Genomic DNA, 7,434 nt, shown 5'->3' with positions numbered 1-7,434 from the left:
CTACTTTGTTCTTCAGGACTGCCTCCCAAGCGGCCTCTGCCCACCAGCCTTCTGAACAGGTCAAGTCTGCCCTTTGGAAGTCCAAGGTAGCAGTCCTGCTGGCCCTCCCTTCTTACTTCTCCAATAACTCAGTCATTTCAGGATCACTGTACCCAAGGCAACCTCCAACCGACACGTTGCCCACGAGCCCTTCTCTATTCACAAACAACAGATCCAGTGGGGCTCCCTCTCTGGTAGGCTCACTGACCAGCTGTGTCAGGAAGTTGTCTTCTACACACTTCAGCAGCCTCCTGGGCTTTTTCCTCTGCTGTATTGCCAGCAGACATCTGGTAGGTTGAAGTTCCCCATGAGAAGAAGGGTTAGTGGTCCAGAGACTTCTCCCAGCTGCCTGCAAAGTATTTCATTTGCCTCTTCATCCTGGTTGGGTGGTCTGTAACAGACCTCCAACAGGATATCTGTCTTGTTGCCTTTCCCTTTGGTTCTCACCCATAGACACTCAACCCTATCATTACCCTCATCAAATTCCAGACAATCAAAACCCTCCCTAACATACATGGCTACCCCACCTCCTCTCCTTCCTCACCTATCCCTTCTGAAGGGTTTATAGCCATCCATTGCAGCACTCCAGTTATGAAAGTAATCCCACCATGTTTCTGTGGCAGTAACCATATTGTTTTTCTGACTCACAGCTGCTTCCAGCTCCTGTTTGTTGCCCACGCTGCATACATTTGTATAGATGCACTTCAGCTGGGCTGTTCATCCTGCCACCCTTTTCTGGTGAGAAGCCCAGATTCCTTTGTGGCTGTCCTCAGGCGCTTCCACAGTTTCTAACGCATCTGTAACCCTTGTGTCTCTTATACCGTGTGGCTCTCCATCCCCTGCCTCCAGTGAGACAACAGAACAAAGGGCTTCACTAGCACCCCATCCCACAAATACTGGCATGCTGCCTTTGGGTTTGTCTCTGTTGCGCCTGGTTTTCCCCCTTTCCCTTTCAAACCAAGTTTAAAGCTCTTTCAATGAGCCCTGCTATCTCCTGCCCAAGGATCATTTTCCTCCTGTGAGACAGGTGCACCCCATTTACTGCTAGCAGGCCAGGTGTCATGTAAACTGGCCCATGTTCAAAAAAACTAAAATTCTGCTGGTGACGCCAGTCCCGGCACCAGGTATTGATCCACTGGGTCTTCCTGTATTCCTCATCATACCTTGCAACTGGTGTTTCAGCTGTTCTCACTTCACAGGCAAGCCACAGTTGTGACTGTTCCTCTTTTTACTTAGGTACGAGATCCCAAAATGTGTATGACATCATTCTTTTTGCCTTGAATTTGTTTGAATTTAACACACTGAGTTAGAGGGTGCTTACAGCACCGTCTGGTGTGTTTGGAGGAGCGTATGTCTGCAGATACCAGGAACATGAATGTGGGCTGGGTGCTCACCTTCTAATTCCACATAAACTACTATTGATTAACACAGTGTTTTACCTAGTAGTGTGTTGAAGATCACCTTGTAATAAAATAAGGGGAAGGCAGAGGCCTCAAGTATCTTTGCAAGCATTGTTCTTGTCAGCTTGTCTGTTAAATGGCAGTTCTTGCCATCCTAGCATGTAATGTGGGTGAGTATGTTAAAGACCGTAAGACTGATTTTTAGTTGTGCTTTTCAGAAAAACAGTGGATGGGGAGAGATGTTCCCCTGGCAGTTTCCAGTCCCCACTGAGTGACGTGCAACACTGTGTCTTACGGACAGGGCTTGTTAGCTGTGCTGTCATGTGTGTGGTGTGCCAGCAACGTCACCTTTTAGAAAAGGTGATACACAAAGGGTGCTATTGGAGCATCTCTGGCACATAAAGACCTAGTTCTGGAACACACATTGTGAGATCATTTCTAGGTCGTGAAAGACTGGCATCACACATTATGTGAGAGACTGAGGACTGAATTGCAAACTTTTCAGAGCTCTCAGAACAGTCTCCTCTCATGATTTGGGCAGAGAATTAGGGTTGCAAATGCATTACTTACCCCAAAGCAGGTAGTTACCTTTGAAAGCATTGGCAGTCTGCTGTATGTGTGACTGCATGTGAAGTTCTGATTAATGCTACAGTGGCTGCACATGATCCTCAGTGGAACTAGAGCATAATGTGGGCTGTCAACAGTGATCCTACATGTAACACTGAGTGCTGGCAGAGATAGAAGGCAGAGTGTGAGCAGTACAGCTGAATCTTCTCTCTCTTGACTTGCTTATTTTGGAATAAGAGCTCATTTTAAGGTGGCTGTTGGGCCTGATTGTGTTATGATGTTATTAATGATGTGAAAAGTGCAAGTGTATTTGAGCACCTTGTTAATGGAAGAAAAGCTGTCAGGCAGAATTGGTGTAGAGAAGAGCCAGTATCGTAATTGAAGAACTTGAGTGCTGGGACTTGATAAAAGCAACATCACAATTTATAAACACACATGCATAAAAGTTAGCCAGCACAGATTCACCTACGTGGGTGCTACTGCTCAAGGCCGATGGTGACCTTGGCAAGCGCAGAGGTTGAAATGTGACCACTCATGCATTCCATGTGAGACTGAAGAAGACCAGTGCTTGGGTCAGGGCCATGAGATTCAGAAGCAGCAAGTGCTGTATGGGCATAAAGCTGGTTTTGGGATGAACACGAGCTCTTTAGCTGAGGGGAGGTGGGTGAGGTGGCTGCACCTGGAGGAAAGGGGGTGGCTACTCAGACTCAGCATGTGGCTGCCTTTGTTATGGTGGGTGAGGTGTCCCAGCAGCAGTGCCGGTGGGGCCATGAGCCTTCCCCCTCCTGCTGGCTGGCCAGGGCCCCCCTGCTGACATAACACATAACACGGCTGCTCTGTCCAGCATCCTCAGAAGGCTGCCATGGGGCTGGGCAGTAGGGCAACCTGCCACCAGGCCTCTGGGGGGTCTCTCTCCATGTGTTTCAGCTGCCGGTATGTTCCTTGGGGAACCTGCATAGGATGTCCGAGCCCAGGTGCCAGAAAATAAAGGGAGAATGAGCTGGTGGCAAGTGTGGCACCATGCTCGACAGCCTCTTTGGGAACGATTACTTGCCTATTCCAGCAAAAGCTCTGTCCTGGTGACAGGCTGAGAGTCTGGCTAATGAGGGCAGGACCTGTGGTGTGGTCAGGACGTGCAGGCACGTCACCTCAGCTGGAGTGATGTTCTGAAGTGCAGTGGCAGCTCCCCATTAAAAACAGCGTGCAGGATGGCTGCTGTGGGCAAACGTCAGGGCAGGGGGCTGCGCCTCATGCCTGCTTTCTCTCCCCGAGGTGTGTTTGGAAGGGCCTGGATTTTGCTGCATGTGGCCTTGCCTGGAGGCCGGTTCGATCTGGTCCGAGGAGGAGCTGTGGTCCCTGGATGCTGGGGGGCTGCGGAGCGGGCAGTGCCACGGGAGAGCCTCTCCAGGGCCCCTCTGAGGCACAAGACCGAGCTGGCCGGCGCTGGTGCTCCGAGGGAGCCTGGGGCTCCCCGGGCAGAGCAGAGATCCTCGCAAGCAAGGCCTCTGCCACCAGATTCTTCTGATACCGTTTCTGTTCTTTATTGGGTGTATTAGAAAGCTCGGACTGGAGGCTTTCTAATAAAAATTAATCCAAAATATTATTCTAAGTAATAAAATGTAAAATACCTAATGATTTAAAATATTTGAATACAAATTATTAAAAAAATTGCATATGCAGCGTTGAATGCTTTAATTTCAGGGAGAAGGGGATGATGTAGAACAAAACCAACAACAATAAAAACCTCTTAATGGCACAACGCTCCTGTGGGAACAGGACTTAGCAAAAATATGTATTTTATTTTTTAAAAAAGAAGACACTTTCTCAGAGCAGATGCTTCTGTTTGCTTCCTACTGTTTCTCTTTCCCTAAGCCCCATCTACCTTTGGGGCAATGAGGTCAACTACTCATAGAAATACCTGAAAGTATTGGTGTGGGTTTCACACTTTCTATCCACTTTCTGTCTGATTTTGGTGTAGGTGGAAGAGCAGTGGTAACTGTCCATGGGATCTCTGTTATTTGCGTAGCTTTTGCTTTGTACTACTTTGTGAGTGAACATTGTTAGATCAACTTGGTTTTGCTGGCCAGATTTTCATGCTGTACATGGAGTTATTTGCATCATGCTGAGAAATACAGACTTCACCTTGGGAAATCTGCAGCCATAAAAACTTACGATTACAGTGACGTTACTGTTAGAAGATGTTTAGCTGGTGGGGCCAGCCCTGTTCCCTCTCTGCGCGTTCAGAGGTGGATTTTTAAAGGAATTAGAAAAGGTTACACAGGCGGTTTCAGACGAAGGAATTCACAAAGCCTTTGAGCAGACACAGCTGAGACAGGCGGCGTGAGCTGTGCTGGAAATCCTATGTTGGTGACAAGCTCTGAGCAGGATGATAAACCCTGCAAGGGTGATATTTCCACCACCCTCCCCGCCCAGCGCTGCTAAATAAAATGTACTATTTGTGCTTGTATGACAAGTCAGCTTCTCTTCATCATATCTGTGAGGGGTCCGAGCTGCAGTCCACAACACTGGAGATGTGCAGCCTGAAGCCTCCAGAAGTTGGATCAGAGGTCCCTGAGAGGAGAGACCTTCTCTGGAGAACGTGCCTGAAGAATGGGTGGGAGCAATAGGGGGTGCTGTTTTAATCTGAGACTCCATTTGCATGTAGCTGGGGGGGTTTCAGAGCGAGCACAATCTGCTAATGCTGCAACCAGCGCAGGGAGCCCCCAAAACCACAGGGAGGGCTGCAAGGGAGAAGCAGAGGGTTGAGTCAGGCTGCATTTGAGACTCAACCCTGAGACACCCCTGCCTCAACTTCCATCCTCTTTCTTTTTAACAGCAGATTATATACATTGTGCCCAGGTGGTTGCACATCACACAATTCAATGCTGTGGCAACTGGAGTGTGGGGCACCCCTGTACCCTGATGGTCATCAGTGGGGCAGGATGTTCACTTCATGAACCAGGGCTGCGTTGCCTGCGCCCAGGCTCCTCGCCAGTCTTCCCTGCCCTCCCCTTGCAGAGACCTCTGATATCAGAGAAAAAATGGTGCTGACATCTGCTGGTTATTTTTCAGATGTTAATGTACTGGTAATACATAATGTCCTTTCTGAGTGACAGACAAACGGTCCAGCAGCTCATGACATTGCCAAACATGCTGTGGAAGGTTTAGCTTCTCTTGTCCTTTCTGATTTGCTGGTTTTCCCTCTTCTGAATTAAGGCAATAATGCTGAATTTACTGTAATTTGCGATATTTCCATGTTTGTGCACACAAGTTCTTTGAACAACCACGTTTTTCCAAGGATCTTAATAATATTCACTTCTTTGCTCACAAGGGTTGAAACCTTAAGAGTGTGTGTGTCTGTGTCTGATGAGCCTCTTGAAGTGCCCAGTTAAATGGACTTTGTAGACTGATAGTGACAAAAATTATTGTAATGGATTTGGCTCATTTCCATGCCAAAAATTTAATACATCCAGACATGTCCTGATATCAGGTATGCTTCTCAAAAACCATTCAAAAGTGACATGCGGGTTATGTACTGGAGAATTACATTCTTGGGACAGTCCTGAGCACTTCCCAATGGGCATCTGCAGGAGAAAGTAAATTTATGTAAAGTGAGAAAGACTTATTAGGGCTGTGCAGATTTGATTTTGAGAATGAAGTGGCACAGAAGATAAAGCTGAAACTGTAAAAAAAGAGAGAGCTTAAAAAAAAAAAAAAAGAAAAGAAAAAAAACAAAAAAAAACAAAAAAAGAAAAAAAAAAAGAAAAAAAAAAACCAAACCAGTTGCATTCCTTCTAAATTAAAACCAGCTGAAATGTAACTAAACTTATGCTGTGATGCCACCTATGGCTTTTCTGTGGGGAACACAACCCCGGTCACAGTGTTAATATTTTCAGTCTTAGGGTTTAAGCTTCGTTTTGAAACCACAAGAGCGTGATGTCCCCCCGAGCCTATAAAAATGAAAGTTTTCCACACTTTACCTAGCTATTTCTGTATTTGATTCAAGGAAAGTGTGTTGGGTTTGTGTGGTTTTGGTAGCAGGGGGCTACAAGGGTGGTTTCTGTGAGAAGCTGCTTGAAGCTTCCCCCATGTCCAATAGAGCCAATGCCACCCGGCTCCAAGATGGACCCACTGCTGGCCAAGCCCAAGCCCAAGCCCATCAGCAACAGCAGTAGCACCTCTGGGGTAACAGAGTTAAGAAGGAAAACAAAACAAAGCAAAACAAAAAAACCCACAACCAAACAAAAAAAAAACCTCAAAACCCCACAAAACCAAAACCCAACAAACCTGCACAACAGCAATTGCAACCAGAGAAGTGAGGAGTGAGAATATGTGAGAGGGACAGCTCTGCAGACACCCAGGTCAGTGAAGAAGGAGGGGCGGGAGGTGCTCCTGGCCCCTGAGCAGAGATTCCCCTGCAGCCCATGGTGCAGACCACGGTGGGACAGGTCATCCCCCTGCAGCCCATGGACACAACCACACCAGAGCAGACACCCACCCTGCAGCTGGAGGACCCCCCATACAGGAGCAGGTGGATGCCCAAAGTAGGCTGTGACCCATGGAGAGCCCATGCTGGAGCAGGCTCCTGGCAGGACCTGCAGCCCTGTGGAAAGAGGAGCCCAGGCTGGAGCAGGTTTGCAGGCAGGACCCGTGACCCCATGGGGGACCCACACTGGAGCAGTCTGTTCCTGAAGGACTGCAACACACGGAATGGACCCATGCTGGAGCAATTGGCGAAGAACTGCAGCTCGTGGGAAGGACCCACGCTGGAGACGTTTGTGCAGGACTGTCTCCTGTGGGAGGGACCCCAGGCTGGAGCAGAGGAAGAGTGTGAGGAGTCCTTCCCCTGACGAGGAACAAGCAGCAGAATCAACATGTGATGAACTGACCACAACCCCCATTCCCTGTCCTCCTGTGCTGCTCGGAGGAGGAAGGGGTGGGGGAAAGGGGTTTTCAAGATTTGGATTTATTTCTCATTATCCCACTCTGATTTGATTGGTAATACATGAAACTTATTTCCCCACCTTGAGTTTGCTTTGCTTGTGACGGTAATCAGGGTCCTTATCTTGACCCATGAGGCTTTCCTTGTATTTTCTCTCCTCTGCCCAGCTGAGGAGCGGGATGTGTATGGATGCCCGAAATGAGGGAATGGAGAAGTGGGAGGCAGGGTCATCTCAGCAGAGCCTGCTGATAGGACAAGAGGCAACGTGCACAAACGAGAAACCTCAAATTCCACCTAAACAGAAAAAACACTCTTACTGTGAGACGGGTCAAAGACTGGCACAGATTTCCCAGAGAGGCTGAGTATATCTTCCGTCTCTCAAGCTTTTAAACACATGATTGGAGACAGTCCTGGGTTCTAGGTATCACTGCTCTGAGCAGGAGGTGATGATCTGAAGAGGTCTCTTCCCTGTAATGAAGTTATGAG

Source organism: Streptopelia decaocto (genome assembly GCF_964273445.1).
Source record: "Streptopelia decaocto genome assembly, chromosome: 2".
NCBI classification, from domain to species: Eukaryota; Metazoa; Chordata; class Aves; order Columbiformes; family Columbidae; genus Streptopelia; species Streptopelia decaocto.
This window is presented reverse-complemented; position numbering follows the sequence as displayed.